This window comes from Cervus elaphus, chromosome 16 (assembly GCF_910594005.1).
Source record: "Cervus elaphus chromosome 16, mCerEla1.1, whole genome shotgun sequence".
Lineage (NCBI taxonomy): Eukaryota > Metazoa > Chordata > Mammalia > Artiodactyla > Cervidae > Cervus > Cervus elaphus.
Window position 1 is genome coordinate 32,398,798 of NC_057830.1, and position 17,800 is coordinate 32,416,597.

Below are 17,800 nucleotides of genomic sequence, written 5' to 3' on the forward strand. Positions count from 1 at the left end.
CTTTCTTTAGCCTAACTCCCCGAATTCATGTGTTTAATTAGCTCCCAAAATTAATTAATTAGAGGGTAAATGTGAAAGAATTCCTGAAAACTGAGGTTAGTTTGATTAGAGAATGGTGTTAGCTTGAAAGGTTTTAGAAAAGTCTAAGTTTGCAGGAGCTGGACTGCATGGTATGCTTCCCAGGTGGCTTGTTACTTACATTCTACTCTCCACGTCCTTATAAACACTTCACAAATGATCCCAGAGACTTTGCTAGATTTTTCAGTGCCAGATGACATGCTGCTTTTAAAAAAAATGATTTCCCAAGAAATATGATTAATTACATTATGTAACACAGATTCCCATTGTGACTAAGAGCACTGAATGCAAATAGAGACATGGGATGAAGGAAAAGCAGATCTGGGTAATTAATGATTAAATTTGTATCAAGAACTATCCTCTTTGACTTTAAACTTGGTCCCAAAGATCCCTGTCTTCCATCTGTTTCTTTTCCATCTTTTTTATGCTAATCTTGCTTCTTGTTTCCAATGTGGAGAAATGCTGATAATTATATCCTCTAATATGCAGATTTATCTTACATCCCATCAGCTAATAATCAGAGATACTAGACTGAGGATGTTTGTTTTATTTGCTTTTCCTTATTTTATAGGAAAATGTTATTTTAATGTCTGTATTTTCTTTGTAGTCTTTCTCTAACTCTATATTCTCTCTAATATTTTCTTATTGATACTATCACCTTAGTTAAAATCCCATAAAGGGTATGCCTTTGACTTATTGTTCTCTTTTTAATCAAACCATCTCTGAGTCAGACAAAGAAAGTTGGTAGCATCACATTTTGTTTTTTAATTAATTTTTATTGGTGTAGAATTGCTTTAAAATGTTGTGTTAGTTCCTGCCGTTCAGCAAGGTAAATCAGTCACACATATATGTGTATCCACTCTTTTTAAGATTTTCTTCCCTTTTAGGTCACCACAGAACATTGAGTAGAGTTCCCTGACTATACAGCAGGTTCTTATTAGTGATCTATTTTGTATATAGTTGGGTACTTTCTGCTTTCACATAGGAATAATTTAAGGAAAAAATAGGATAGCATACATGAAAGTGTTTTTATGAAGTATAAGACACCATATGATTAATGCTACAGGGTGAAAGCAATCTGAAGGTCGTATGTGAAAATATACAACCTCCAAGAGTGAGGATCATCTTAAGAAATAAAGATGTCTCAGAAATCTATCTTTCTTTTAATAATCAGTAAATCAGCAAACCAGACCTTGTGTGTATGAGGGCAGCAGGATAAGTGTGCACGTACACACACATGCATGTGTGTGTGGGGTGCTAACTTCGCGTTGATTACTGTCAGAAGAATAAACCCTAAGTACTCTCTTGGTTCAGTTCAGTTCAGTTAATTTCAGTCACTCAGTTGTGTCCGACTCTTTGCAACCCCATGGACTACAGCACGCCAGGCATCCCTGTCCGTCACCAACTCCCGGAGCTTGCTCAAACTCGTGTCCATTGAGTTGATGATGCCATCCAACCATCTCATCCTCTGTTGTCCCCTTCTCCTGCCTTCAGTCTTTCCCAGCATGAGGGTCTTTCTAATGAGTCAGTTCTTCACATCAGGTGGCAAAGTATTGGAGATTCAGCTACAGCAGCAGTCCTTCCAATGAATATTCAGGACTGATTTCCTTTAGGATGGACTGGTTGGATCTCCTTGCAGTCCAAGGGACCCTCAAGAGTCTTTTCCAACACCACAATTCAAAAGCATGAATTCTTTGCTGCTCAGCTTTCTTTATAGTCCAACTCTCACATCCAAACATGACTACTGGAAAAACCATAGCTTTGACTAGTAAGAGACATAGTAATGTCTCTGCATTTTAACATGCTGTCTAGGTTGGTCATAGCTTTTTTTCCAAGGAGAAAGTTTTAAAATTAATTTTAATTAATTATTTCATTAATTTTATTAATTTCATTAATTTTAATTTCATGGCTGCAGTCACCATCTGCAGTGATTTTTGAGCCCCCCAAAATAAAGTCTGCCACTGGTTCCACTATTTCCCCATCTAATTGTCATGAAGTGGTGGGACTGGATGCCATGATCTTTGTTTTCTGAATGTTGAGTTTTAAGCCAACGTTTTCAGTCTCCTTTTTCACTTTCTTTCTTTTAATTGGAGGCTAATTACTTTACAATACTGAATGGTTTTTGCCATATATTGACATGAATTAGTCATGGCTGTACATCTGTTCCCCATCCTGAACCCCCCTTCCTGCCTCCCTCCCCATCCCATCCCTCTGGGACATCCCAGTGCACCAGCCCTGAGCACCCTGTCTCACTCATCAAACCTGGACTGGTGATCTGTTTCACATATGATAATATACATGTTTCATTGCTATTCTCTCAGATCATCCCACCCTCGCCCTCTCCCACAGAGACCAATAGACTATTCTATACATCTGTGTCTCTTTTGCTGTCCTGCATATAGGGTTATCGTTACCATCTTTCTAAATTCCATATATATGTGTTAGTATACTGTATTGGTGTTTTCTTTCTGACTTACTTCACTCTGTATAATAGGCTCCAGTTTCATCCATCTCATTAGAACTGATTCAAATGTATTCTTTTTAATGGCTGAGTAATATTCCATGGTGTATGTACCACAGCTTCCTTATCCGTTCGTCTGCTGATGGGCATCTAGGTTGCCTCCATGTCCTGGCTATTATAAACAGTGCTGCGATGAACATTGGGGTACACGTGTCTCTTTCAATTCTGGTTTCTTTGGTGTGTATGCCCAGCAGTGGAATTGCTGGGTCATGGCAGTTCTTTTTCCAGTTTTCTAAGGAATCCTCACACTGTTCTCCATAGTGGCTGTACTAGTTTGCATTCCCACCAACAGTGTAAGAGGGTCCCTTTTTCTCCACACCCTCTCCAGCATTTATTGCTTGTAGATTTTTGGATAACAGCCATTCTGACCGGCATGAGATGGTACCTCATTGTAGTTTTGATTTGCATTTTTCTGATAACGAGTGATGTTGAGCATCTTTTCATGTGTTTTCTAGCCATCTGTATGTCTTCCCTGGAGAAATGTCTGTTTAGTTCTTTGGCCTATTTTTTGATTGGGTCGTTTATTTTTCTGGAGTTGAGCTGCAGGAGTTGCTTGTATATTTTTGAGATTAATTCCTTGTCAGTTGCTTCATTTGCTATAATTTTCTCCTGTTCTGAGGGCTGTCTTTTCACCTTGCTTATAGTTTCCTTCATTGTGCAAAAGCTTTTAAGTTTAATTAGGTCCCATTTGTTTATTTTTGCTTTTATTCCCATTACTCTGGGAGGTGGGTCATAGAGGATCCTGCTGTGATTTATGTCGGAGAGTGTTTTGCCTATGGTTTCCTTTAAGAATTTTATAGTTTCTGGTCTTATGTTTAGATCTTTAATCCATTTTGAGTTTATTTTTGTGTGTGGTGTTAGAAAGTATTCTAGTTTCATTCTTTTACAAGTGGTTGACCAGTTTTCCCAGCACCACTTGTTAAATCCTCTTTCACTTTCATCAAGAGGCTCTTTAGTTCTTCTTCACTTTCTGCCATAAGGGTGGTATCATCTGCATATCTGAGGTTATTGATATTTCTCCCAGCAATATTGATACCAGCTTGTGCTTCATCCAGTACAACATTTCTCATGATGTACCATCAGTTCAGTTCACGTCAGTCACTCAGTTGTGTCCGACTCTTTGCGACCCCATGAATCAAAGCACGCCAGGCCTCCTTGTCCATCATCAACTCCCGGAGTTTACTCAAACTCATGTCCATCGAGTCAGTGATGCCATCCCACCGTCTCATCCTCTGTCATCTCCTTCTCCTCCTGCCTCCAATCCCTCCCAGCATCAGGCTCTTTTCCAACGAGTCAACTCTTCACATGAGGTGGCCCAAGTATTGGAGTTTCAGTTTCAACATCAGTCCTTCCAATGAACACCCAGAACTGATCTCCTTTAGGATGGACTGATTGGATCTCCTTGCAGTCCAAGGGACTCTCAAGAGTCTTCTCCAACACCACAGTTCAAAAGCATCAATTCTTCGGTGCTCAGCTTTCTTTATAGTCCAACTCTCACATCCATACATGACCACTGGAAAAACCATAGCCTTGACCAGACAGACCTTTGTTGGCAAAGTAATGTCTCTGGTTTTTAATATGCTGTCTGGGTTGGTCATAACTTTCCTTCCAAGGAGTAAGTTTCTTTTAATTTCATGGCTGCAATCACCATCTGCAGTGATTTTGGAGCCCCAAAAAAATTAAGTCTGACACTGCTTACACTATTTCCCCATCTATTTCCCATGAAATGATGGGACCAGATGATGTACTATGCATATAAGTTAAATAAGCAGGGTGACAATATACAGCCTTGACATACTCCTTTCTTGATTTGGAACCAGTCTGTTGTTCCATGTCCAGTTCTAACTGATGCTTCTTGACCTGCATACAGATTTCTCAGAAGACAAGTAAGGTGGTCTGGTATTCCCATTTCTTTAAGAATTTTCCACAATTTGTTGTGATCAACACAGTTAAAGGCTTTGGTATAAACAATAAAGCAGAAGTAGATATTTTTTCTGAAACTCTCTTGCTTTTTCAATCATCCAACGGATGTTGGCAACTTGATCTCTGGTTCCTCTGTCTTTTCTAAATCCAGTTGAACATCTGGAAGTTCACAGTTCACGTACTGTTGAAGCCTGGTTTGGAGAATCCTGAGCATTATTTTGATAGCATGTGAGATAAGTGCAATTGTGTGGTAGTTTGAACATTCTTTGGCATTGTCTTTCTTTGGGATTGGAATGAAAACTGACCTTTATCCAGTCCTGCGGCCACTGCTGAGTTTTCCAAATTTGCTACATATGGACATCACCAGATGGTCAATACCAAAATCAGATTGATTATATTCTTTGCAGCCAAAGATGGAGAAGCTCTATAGAGTTAGCAAAAAAAAAGACCAGAAGCTGACTGTGGCTCAGATCATGAACTCCTTATTACCAAATTCAGACTTAAATTGAAGAAAGTAGGGAAAACCACTAGACCATTCAGGTATGAGCTAAATCATCTCCCTTATGATTATACAGTGGAAGTAACATAGGGATTCAAGGGATTAGATCTGATAGAGAGAATGCCTGAAGATCTATGAAGAGAGGTTTGTGACATTTTACAGGAGACAGTGATCAAGACCATTCCCAAGAAAAGGAAATGCAAAAGGCAAAATGGTTGTCTGTGGAGGCCTTAATAATAGCTGAGAAAAGAAGAAAAGTGAAAGGCAAAGGAGAAAAGGAAAGATATACCCATTTGAATGCAGAGTTCCAAAGAATAGCAAGTAGAGATAAGAAAGACTTCCTCAATAATTGGTGCAGAGAAACAGAGAAAAACAATAAAATGGGAAAGACCAGAAATCTCTTCAAGAAGATAGAGATAGCAAGGGAACAATTCATGCAAAGAAGGGCACAATAAAGGTCAGAAATGATATGGACCTAACAGAAGCAGAAGATATTAAGAAGAGGTGGTAAGAATACACAGAACTATACAAAAGAGATATTCACGACCCAGGTAATCACAATGGTGTGATCACTTACCTAGAGCCAGACATCCTAGAGTGTGAAGTCAAGTGAACCTCAGGAAGCATCACTACAAACAAAGCTAGTGGAGGTGATGGAATTCCAGTTGAGCTATTTCAAATCCTAAAAGATGATGCTCTTAAAGTGCTGCACTCTCTTGGTTCAGCAAGAAGTAAATGCAGACAGCTAAAGTGAGTCCAGCTAAAGTGGAAGATAGTGGAGGACAGGGAGGCCTGGTGTGCTGCAGTTCCTGGGGTCACAAAGAGTTGGAAATGACTTAGCTACTGAACAATAACAAGAAAGTGAGTCCACACAGAAAAAAGGAGCCCATTGCATCAAATATTGGAAAGAGCAAAATCTCTGCAACTGAGTCTCAGAATAAGAATGAAGCAATCTTTTTTTAAAATATGACAAAGCGTTGCTTTAAAAAATATAAGGCCATGACTCATTCAAATATAGACGAACAAGTGTCAAAATGTATTATGTTTTTACTAAAGCAAGTGAGATCATAAAGCTGCAAACAACATTAAAGAACCTGGAGTTTACAGAATCCAGTAAGGAGGAAATACACAGAAATATGATGTGTGCATGTGCTGTGTGTGTGTGTACGTGAGGGGCTTGTTTGTGTGTGAGAGATAAATCTGCTGAATAGCCTACAAGACAATACAACTGTAACCTTTGGGTCAGCTTTTCTATTGAACAGAAGTGATTTGCATTTCTACCAGACAAAAATCTGCAAGTTAGCACATAACCTCACAGTGTCTGAGCTCTAATCAATAGTAAATAGAAATGTCAACAGAGGTACATTTTTCTATAGAATTAAATAAGCACTACTGGGCCAAAGGAGCAAGGTTTCAGTATGGCATTGAGTTTGCAGTCATCCTTTTGGCCTTGTTTCCCAGTTTGGAGACATTTTTCTAACACAGTTCAGTTAAGTCACTTAGTCATGTCTGACTCTTTGCAACCCATGGACTGCAACACACCAGGCTTCCCTGTCCATCACCAACCACCGGAGCCTGCTCAAACTCATGTCCATCGATTTGGTGATGCCATCCAACCATCTCATCCTCTGTCGTCCCCTTCTCCTCCCACCTTCAATCTTTCCCAGCATCAGGGTCTTTTCCAGTGAGTCAGTTCTTCCCATCAGGTGGCCAAAGTATTGGAGCTTCAGCTGCAACATCAGTCTTTGCAATGAATATTCAGAACTGATTTCCTTTAGGGTGGACTGGTTGGATCTCCTTGCAGTCCAAGGGACTCTCAAGAGTCTTCTCCAACACCACAGTTCAAAAGCATATGTTCTTTGGTGTTGAGCTTTCTTTATAGTCCAACTCTCACATCCATACATGACTACCGGAAAAACCATAGTTTTGACTAGATGGACCTTTGTTGGCAAAGTAGTATCTCTGCTTTTTAACATACTGTCTAGGTTGGTCATAGTTTTTCTTCCAAGGAGCAAGCATCTTTTAATTCCTGTCTGTCAGTCACTGTTTCCATTGTTTCTCCATCTATTTGCCATGAAGTGATGGTACTAGATGCCATGATCTTAGTTTTTTGAATGTTGAGCTTTTCTTTTTTTTTGAATGTTGAGTTTTAAGCCAGCTTTTCTAACACAAGTGATTGCTTTAATCCAAATTCTCAATTTAGGGGAACTATTTCAGCAACATTGCTTGAACAGAGTAATTAGGAGTTCAGGACTGCATCAGTCACATAACCAAGGCTGGAGCTTTTGTCAGGATGGTGGGCAGTCAATCCACCCTGAGAAATGCAGAGGTTGGTGATTTTTCCAGTCCAGCCATAATTTGAAGATGAAGAAACTGAGATCCAAAAAGGAAAGTGACTTTGCCTGCTGTGCCCATCTCTTACATTTAGAGGCCTACCTCAAAAGTAACATTCTTTCTAATGTCCAAACCCTGCCTATCTTGACTGAAGATATGGCTTCCCCATCACTGAAATCTCATAATATTTTATTTATATCTCTACTATAATGTATACTGAATTGTTTGATACACATTAGTTTGCTTATCTTCCTGACTAGGCTTTGGGTTATTTAAATGTAGAAATAGCATTGTGTTCATCTTTGCATGTTAGTGTTGAGCTGTGTGCCTGACATATAAAAAATGCTTAATAAATGCTTATTGAATTGAAATTGCCTGAGGTCAACAAATTTAGTGGCAGAGCTGGAACCAGGATCCACCACTTCTATATCTTAGACAGTCATTCTTTCTATAACATCCCAGTGCTCCTCAAAAGTGCATCACTGTGCTTATAAAACTAAAAATAGAGATGCCATATGATCCAGCAATCCCACTCCTGGACATATATCTGGAGAAAACTCTAACTCAGAAAGATACATGAACCCCAATGTTCCTAGCAGCACTATTTACAATAGCCAAGATATGGAAGCAACCTAAGTGTCCATAGACAGATGAATGGATAAAGAAGATGTGGGACATACACACAATGGAATACTACCCAGCCAAAAAAGAATGAATAGTGCCATTGGTTGTAACATGGATGGACCTAGAGATTATCACACTATGTGAAGTCAGAAAGAGAAAGACAAATGCCACATGATACCATTTATCTGCAAAATCTAATATATGGCACAAATGAACTTATTTACAAAACAGAAACAGAGTCACATAGAAAACAAAATTATGGTTACCAAAGGGGAAGAGTGGGAGGGAGAAGTAAGAAATTTGAAATTAGTAGATACACACTAATATATATCAGTTCAGTTCAGTTCAGTCGCGTCCGACTCTTTGTGACCCCATGAATAGCAGCACGCCAGGCCTCCCTGTCCATCACCAACTCCCGGAGTTTACCCAAACTCATGTCCATCGAGTTGGTGATGCCATCCAGCCATCTCACCCTTTGTCGTCCCCTTCTCCTCCTGCCCCCAATCCCTCCCAGCATCAGGGTCTTTTCCAATGAGTCAACTCTTCGCAATTATTATATGGGTGTAATTTTTTCTTTTTACAAAATCTAAATTTCTTATTGGTGGTAATTCTCTAATTCTTCCTTCTCGCTTCAGTTCTTTCTACCTTGGTGTTTCACTTTTCTCTTTCCCTGAATGCCTTGAGCCAATAATGCATCCCTCTCTGTCTCCTTTCCTCCCATTTGCTAGTTAGTCTCTTTGAGAAGAGATAATACCAAAATGAATAAGGAGAGAGATTCTTTCGCACTGTTGTTTCCTGTCCTTTTAAATTTAGTACTTTCACATTCTCTTCACCTTCTTGGCCATTCTTTAATTTAGTTCAAGGCTACTCTTTTACATGGCTGGTCACCTGGAGAAGCAGCTAAGCAATATGGTAACCACAGCCAGTGGACAGACCACAACAACACTATCGATCACCATCACCAAGGCATTTTATCTCCTTTCTTATTAACTGATCTTCTGAAAGAAAAGACTACCCAATCCAAAATTGCCTAAAAAAGAGCTATAAGCTTTTAACTATTAATGAATCATTGAAAATGATTATTTCAACAGTCTTTCTGGGAGAGAAATCTTGTCCATGTGTAGGATTGCCCAAGTCATCTTGGTAGTGCCGGCCATCTGGAAGAGTTGTTTGGTATCTCTGGCTCCATGACTTTTCCAAGCTTTTTCTAGCATCTCCAGAAACTGCTCAAATCCTGAAATGCTTATTTGTTCTGAATTTTAATTAATAGTGTGGCAGCTGAGGACATAGTTGGGTGGAGAGGTGATCTGATGAAAACTCTGACCTGTCTGGACTGTTTGGTATCAGGCATGATTACAAAACTGCCTTCTTGCCTGCCTTTGTCTTCTTTTGGTTCTTTGTCTCACCTAAGGCCCTCTCCCTTTTAGAAGGCATTGAGCTTACATCATGGGTAGGAATGGAAATATCAAATCCATGCAGCTGTGGATGATTATAAGTGAGAGCATGGTGGGGTGGGGGGAGATGGGGAAACCATGACACCTGGTTAATAGTTTCCTCAGAAATATCTCAGCAGACTACAAGGTGGTGGTCTTCCCTGCCTTCTCTTCAGGCTGAACTTACTTTGAAGATGAAGTATGTGAGTGTGTGTGTGTGTGTGTGTGTGTGAGAGAGAGAGAGAGAGAGAGAGAGAGAGAGAGAGGATGCAGGAATGGGATTCTGTCTTATAGTTGGTGGAGCCCTAAAACATAGGTGTCATTTCTGTCACATTCTAGAGTCAAAGGCTGCCTCTGCCTCATAGGTGGCCATTTAAGTACTGATTTATGGACCTTGGCTGACCACCTACTCCTGGTCTGTGAGATGTCAGAGAGGCCACAAAAGAAGCTGAACATCAGAGGAGGGATTTCTTTGGCGGGAGATACACTGTTGTTCCCACTCCCACCTCTCATGGAGGAGGGATGAGGAAGTCTCTCTTTCCCAACAAGCTGGGCTGAAAGAGGTCATTGGAATCCTGGATGTGTGACCCCTCAAGTCTGGGAGATGGTGTCTGACCCCCATGAGAGAATCTAAAGGACATCAGGCTGGCTGACGTGGTCTGTATGGCAGACCCAAAGGAAGGTTGCAGTTAGGCCCGGGGAATCTGCGCAGCGGGAGACGTCACGGATGTGCCAGGCAGGGAAGGTGTGACAGCACTGTGCCAGGGGCCTCCAGGTGGGGGAGCCCTGTGGAACTGTGTCCCCCCAAACTCAAGCTCAGCACACCATGATAGTACATATGCCACAGCCAGGGAACACCTCCACAAGATCAATGTCAGTGAAGTAAGAGTTTCCTGCTCTCTACTTCCCCTGTCTTCTTCCCCCCACCATCTGGCCAGACCCCAAAAGGGCAGGGAAATCTTAGTAGGTGAAAGATCAGGAGAAACTGAAAGTTTGGAAAATGAAGAAGCTAATCATGCCTTCCTTCCTCTCTGAGAGGCTCCTGCTTTGAAGCTGGTCTGGACTAGCAAAGAGGGAAGCTTCACTTATAAATGACATTGAGAGCTGGATTATTACTGGACACACTAAATAATGAAATGAGATAAACTGAGAAATGGGAGTCAACTAAAGTGGTTTTATTACCTGAGGATGGGCGGATAAACTTCAGTGCCTATCGTAGATTATTTCCAGGGCAGAGGAAGAGCTAGCCAGGGAGCAAGCTTAATCCAGTAGTGAGAAAGCAGTCACCTGTGATTTGATCATGTTGATGTTGCTGTTTGAACATACAAGTTCCATTACTTACTCAAAAATAAATGTGAACCTTAACTAACCACGGATGTTTATTTTTAACTGTGAGAAGACCATAACTTATTAATATGTACCTACAATATAACTGCTATAAAGAGTCAATTCCACTATATATATATATGTATATATATATATATATCAAATTTTACAGATATTATATCAATCACAACATTATATAAACCTGAGAAGATGCTGGGTTTAGTTATTGGGGGAACTATCCCAGCATGAAATTATAGAGTTTACCCACCCCTGAGTGGCAAGGTTACTGTCTAAGTTCACTTCAGTTCAGTCACTCAGTCGTGTCCAACTCTTTGCTACCCCATGAACCGCAGCAGCATGCCAGGCCTCCCTGTCCATCACCAACTCCCGGAGTTTACCCAAACCCATGTCCATTGAGTCAGTGATGCCATCCAACCATCTCATCCTCTGTCGTCCCCTTCTCCTTCTGCCCTCAATCTTTCCCAGTATCAGGGTCTTTTCTAATGAGTCAGCTCTTCGCATCAGGTGGCCAAAGTATTGGAGTTTCAGCTTCAACATCAGTTCTTACAATGAATACCAGCCTAGCTTGAACTTCTGTTGTAAAAGTGTTCCTTCCTTTTGTGAGAAAATGGCCCAAAGCAATTGGTCTTGAGTGAGACAATTGATCAGGTAGTTTTCATTGCAAGACAGACTCAATGACATAAGGTAACAGTCTTTGCTCTTACAGCCTGGATCAGCTGGGGGTCTGTGGGTCTAGCCTGGGCTGGTGGGCAACTCCCTCACCTGCACTGGGCTGGCTCATATGTCTGTGGATGGGTGAGGGGTCTGTCCATCCCAGCTGGACTCTGCTTGTTGGCTCTGTTCCTCAGGTCTGGGAAGGAGCCAGAACAACTCTGCTCTATTTCCCGTCCTCCTCCTAGGACCAGAGAGCTGACCAGGTTGTGTTCTTCTCATGGCAATGGCAAAGGCTTGAAACGGCACACTGTCACTTCTGTCCATGTGCCCTTGGACAGAGCAAGTCACATGTCTGAGTCCAGTATCAAGGGGTAGAGATGGAGGCTTTATCTGTAATGGGGCCATAGAAGTGATAATTGGAGCCCTGAATCCCATAGATAGGTCCCTGAGCAAAGATGAAGGTTTATGACAAAATATTGCACATCAGAGGCCAGTGGCACCTATTGTTTCTGCCTTGTTTGTACCTTCAGTCCAGACGTTTCTTGGGTGGGTGCAGTCAGTGATGAAAGGAGTCAGGGAAGGGGGCTTTGTGTGCCCCATTCCCTCCTCCAGGGGATCTTCCTGACCCAGGGATCAAATCTGCTTCTCTTACATCTCTGCATTGGCAAATAGGGTGTAGGTACAACTAATGTTTTCTTTGCCATTTCAAAGGGGAGATAGGATTCAGGAGCCAGTTTTGTAATTCCAGCCAAAATGCCATAACAATTGCTAGTTTGAAAGTCTTTGCACTGTGCTAAGTCACGTCAGTTGTGCCTGACTCTTTACAATTTTATGGACTGTAGCCCCCGCCAAGCTCCTCTGTCCATGATGTTTCCCAGGCAAGGATACTGGAGTAGGTTGCCATTCCCTCCTCCAGGGGTTCTTCCTGACCCAGAGATCAAATCTGCTTCTCTTACATCTCCTGCATTGGCAAATGGGTTCTTCACCACTAGCACCACTTGGGAAGCCCTTAAGTTTTTAGATGTCCCCTTATCGTGACTATTAGAAAATCCCTTAAATAATAGTCTTTGGACCTAATCTGGGGGCTGAGGAAAGTATATTCTGGCCTCAGAAGAAGAACCTCATAAGACTCATGGATGGGGCAGCTTCTTGGGGGCAAAAAAAGCTGGCTGAGACCCAGAGCCCTTCTTTGGGAGGCAAAGAAGGGAAACTATTATTTCCTGCTTACCTACTGTATTCCAGGAACTATGTTAGATGTTTTTGTGGAGCATATACCTTCATCTTCACCAAAAGAGCTTTAATATCTCCCATTTATTAAGCTTGGGAACATTAATCATGGTGGAGGGAGCAATAAATGTGGAAACTGATACAAAGAAGTGAATGACCTTCCCAAGGTCACACAGCTAGTGCCTGGCTGAGGCAAATGGAGGAAGAGCTCTGTTACATCCACCAGGGCAACTTGAACCTGAGATGAGGGATCTACGGTAGAGAGGGTTCCTCGCCACGCCCGGAGCACCAGACTTACACACTTACCCTGCTTTCTACTCTCATACTGAGACCCGGGAGAGTGCCAAGTGGGGGCACGGAGAGCCTTCTCAAGAAGAGGCATGTGCTGGGGATTGACTGGCCCACCTGACTGAGCTTCCTATGTCAAGATTCCAGAAATATCTAGCTCCCTAATCGTTATGAAATCTCGTTTTGTCTCTTAAAAGAATGCTCCCTGCCTCCCAGAATGAAATAAGTTAAATCCACATCTGGTTTATTTTCCAGTGAGAGAGTAACTCTGTCTTTCTAAGATGGCAAAAAAACCTTTCCACGTGATTCTTGCCCGTGGCAGGACCAGAGGTATGCTCCCCTCAGGCCCTAACCATCATTAGTTTCTAAGAAATAAAAAAAAAAAAAAAAGGAAAAAAACCAAAAAGCACGCTCTGCATCTCACTGTCATCTTTTCCTAGGCTACATGCAGGAGAGCGTTGCCATAGCAACTGCAGCAGAATTTAGGACACAGAAGATATTTTGGCCCTGCTGCATCATTGACCAAAAGTTATGCCGTGTGACTGTGACAGCGTCATGACTGTGGCTGCATGTTTCTCGCTCAAAGTTAAGCACATTTTGGTTAATAATTTTCTCTTCTGTTTATCCTGAACACTTGGTACTTTGCTTCATGTCCAACTCACCAATTCGGATACAATTTTCTATATTCAGATTTCTGATCACCAGGTCAGTAGAAGAGCAAAGCATATAAGGTTGTCCCTGGGTATCTGAGGGGCATCAATTCCAGGACCCTCACAGACACCCCATTTTAAACCTACAAAACCAGAATTTGCAGTTTGGCAAGATTGCTAGGAGATTCAAATGAATCCTAAAATTTGAGAAACTACCCTCTGTACTATCTCTGGATGTGGAAGTTTATCTTCCAGGCATTGGGATACTCCAGAAATTCTTGGCTATGGCTCACACCCCCCATCACATAAATAACACATCCTGTGAATGGGTACTTTTTTCAACCAAGTGCAGAACATGAAAAAAAAAATGGCTTGGACCCACATTTGGCTCTGCTGGTACTACAACCAGCACTTGTGTGTCTTTACTGTGGCCTCGTGTGCTGTTACTTCTGTTACCAATGCCCCTTTGTATCAGTTATCATCGCTGCATACCAAATGACTGCAAAATACAGTGCCTGAGAGCAACAAGCATTTGTTATTACACATTTTCTGGGCATTGGAAAAAGCTAATAGAGCATAGATGGCTGGTGCCTCTCAATGAAGGTCTAGGATTGCTAAATTTAGCACATAAAAATACAGGATACCCAGCCAAATTTTAATATTGGATGCACAGTGGATAGCTTTTTATTTTCCCATTCAATATTTGAGACACACGTAAAACAAGAAAAGTCATTTGTGGCAATTCTATCTAGGTCTTGCTGGAGGTTACTGTCAAACTGTTGACCATGATTGTTGTCACCCAGATGTATTGAAGCTGTCAGTGCAGTGGTTAATTTTATGTGTCAACTTGACTGCAGCAGATACTTGGCCAATCATTCTTCTGGGTGTGCCTATGAGGGTATTCTTGATTGAGATTAAAGTCCAAAGTGGGTGGACCTCATCCAATCAGTTGAAGTCTTGGAAAGACTGACCCTCCCATAAGTGAGGGGAACACCTCCTGCATGGCTGCCTTGCACTAGGACAGTAGTCTTTTCCTGCCCTGTGGCTTGAGATAAAACATTGAATCTTTCTTGACTCAGCCTACATGCTTTTGGATTAGAACTTAACATCATTTTGTTCTTCTGGTGCTCAGGACTGGAACTGCATGACTGCATGATCCATTCTTCTGGGTCTTCAGCTTGCTGATGGCAGATTCTGGGACTTTCCAGCCTCTATAATCACATAAGCTGAATTATTATAATAAATCTACACACACACACACACACACACACACACACACACACACACTATTGGTTCTGTTTTGCTGGAGATCCCTGAGAAACACACTCGGCTGCTAAGTACTCTCATATGATTTTTTGTCAGTTAGCCAGCATTTGGCCTTCCCCATGTGAAATTGCCAGGCTGATCCAAGACAAGCCAATGTTTTAGTTTAAGTCTAAAGACAGGAAAAGACTCCACAGGGCTGCCTCATGACATGGTGACTGGCCTAGTGGTGGGTGAGCCATCCACGACAGAACGAGAGACAGTACATCCACTGGGGAAGTCAGTCTTCCTGTATCCTGATCTGAGAAGTGATAGCTCACATCCCAGTACTTCTGCCATATTCTATTCACAAATCACTACATCCAGCCCACATGCAAAGGGAGAGATTACACAAGGATGTGAAAGCCAGGAGGCAGGAATCACTGAGGGCCGTGTCAGAGGCTGCCTGCTATATCCTTACTTCTTCCCACCTGCATGGAAATAGGGTTAGAGTAGGACACAGATCATCAAATTTGCAGTTTGTATTTCAGAAGCTGATAAAAGTTATAAGAAGATGGTGAAGTATGAACCTCACTTATGCAGATGATGGGCATTTCAATGATACAGAGATAGTGCAAAGAACCCTAGGAAATGGATTCAGTAATTCAGCTTAATGCTGGCAGGAGGGTCCTGTGTAGTCTAGAGATAACTGCTCAGGGGTCTGCTTCCTGGCAGCTCTGCCCCTGGCTCTGCCTCCAGGAGTTTCTATTGAGTTTCACTCAGAGATTTCTGTATAGACTCCATGGTCTTCTCAGTCTTGCTAAAATCACACTCTAGAATTGAAAGAGAAATGTCTCAATAGATATTTTATTTAGCATTTTACAAACAAAGTGCCTCTAGAGAGTTGATAAAGTCAAAGTCGGATCATGGATGGGGAGGAGGATGTTTTCTAGAAAAATCATCCAGAAAAGATTCTTCTTTTAAAGGGCGTTCCCAGAGCGTATTCCCACAGAGAGAAAAAGGACTCCTTCCCTTCCATCCTGTTCCCTCCCTGCTCACAGAAAGAGGAGTCAGGAATGTTATTGCACCAGAGACCAGCTCAGTTCGGAATCCAATCATATTCAGAGTGTTTTATGGTAGGGGAAAATGGGATGAAATATAAAGGGAAAGAAAATGGTAGTAATGAAGGGCTTGGAGCCAAAAGCACCATTAAAATAAGAATATGAAATAAAATATTATTACATTTAATCATCTTAAAGTCTTTTGTTGTTGTTGGTTTTTTAAAGTATATTATGCAAGTATTAGGAAAATTATTTTCACAGAACTCAGATTCATTTGAGGCAGCCGTGTAGAGCCAGCTCCTAATAATTATAAGGCAATCTCACAAAAATAAAGCTAATTCCATAGCGGCCTATTAACTTAAATTCTCACAAAACAAAATGTCTTTCCAAAGTTTCCATTAAGCATGGGCTGGCCTTGTAAGCATATATGTATTATATTAAAAAAAGAGTAGAAACAATTGAACTAAGTGGCTTTTACACTGAGTTCTCAGAGCATTTTCTACTTCCTCTAACATCATCTATATCCCCAAAGTAGTCTATTCATTTAAGATTAATAGGATAAAATTGGAACCAGGTTCAATACGAAGATATCCCCAGTGATCTGAGAATTTTCCTTTTACTTAGGTTACAAAATTTGGATAACATCCCCTGTTTAAATTTATCACAGAAACAAGACCTCTAACCCCCTGCAATTCCTGTAGAGAGAAGACATTTTTTGTGGGGTTTAAGTGCTGTTGCAGAGATGGTTAGGCTGAACATACTCGAGTTCACATTTTCAAAAGGGGCTTTGGTTCTCGAAAGGCAAGAAAAAAATGCGGTTAGGTTTTCTCTGAGCTATATGCAGCTGATCATGTTTTGTCAGTACCTCAGGATCTCTCTCTTTTAGCCTCATCAACATGGCAGTTTCTGAAAAATTAATTAAGTGATCAACTCAAAATATATTTATCATGTTAAAAGCAGTGTCCTAGGAACAACAGAAGAAAGAGATAAATATGAAGTCATGTTTGCCTTCTAGGAACTTTCCAGCAAGTGTGCTGGAAATGTCCATCACTAACTTTGCTGACATGTCCCAGCATTGTTCCTGGTACTTTGTGGGAGATGACTCATTTCAGTCCTACAACAGTTGTAATTCCTACCACTTACATGAAATAAGTTTCATTGTACAGGCAAGGGAACCAAGGCTAAAAGAGATGTTGAGAACTTTTTCTAAAGTAAAACAGCTGGGTTGCGGTATACACAGTGCTGTGGGCTGACTTGTGTCTCTCTAAAAGTCATACGTGGGAGTCTGACCCCTAGGACCTAGAATGTAATAGGGAGAAAGGAAGACCCCATAAGAACACAGGGATGGCCATATACAAGGAAAGGAGAGAGAAAAAACCACCGCGACCAACACCTTGCTCTCAGAATTCTAGTGTCTAGAACTGTGAGGAGACAAAGCCACCCAGAGTTTTATACAGCCGCAGGAAATGAATGCAGACAGGATTCAGATCCAGACTGGCTGGTGGAAGTATACACACTCTTCTACCATGTGGAGCAAGGCTATGTCGCCAAGCTTTTAATTTAGAACAACGTAGGAGAGCTGCAAGCACATGGCGACTAAAGGATGGAGCAGTCACCTCTCTGGTGGTTGCAAAAAAGAGTCTCACATTGAAGAGGCACTTAAGATGGTCCTTGAAGGTGAGCAGGATTTGGCACAAACAGGTGGACCAAGAGTGCTGTAACCAGAAAGCTTGGAATACTTGTCAAACTAGGAGCTGTTTTAGTCTGGAGAGAGAGCTGGGGACAGTAAGCTAAGATCAAATGTTGTTAATCTTTTTGGCAATATGACTAAGTCTATGGATCCACTTTGCAGATTAATATTTTGTTTATATTATTTTTTTAAAAACAGGAACAAAAGTTTTGTTTTAATTAACTTTTAT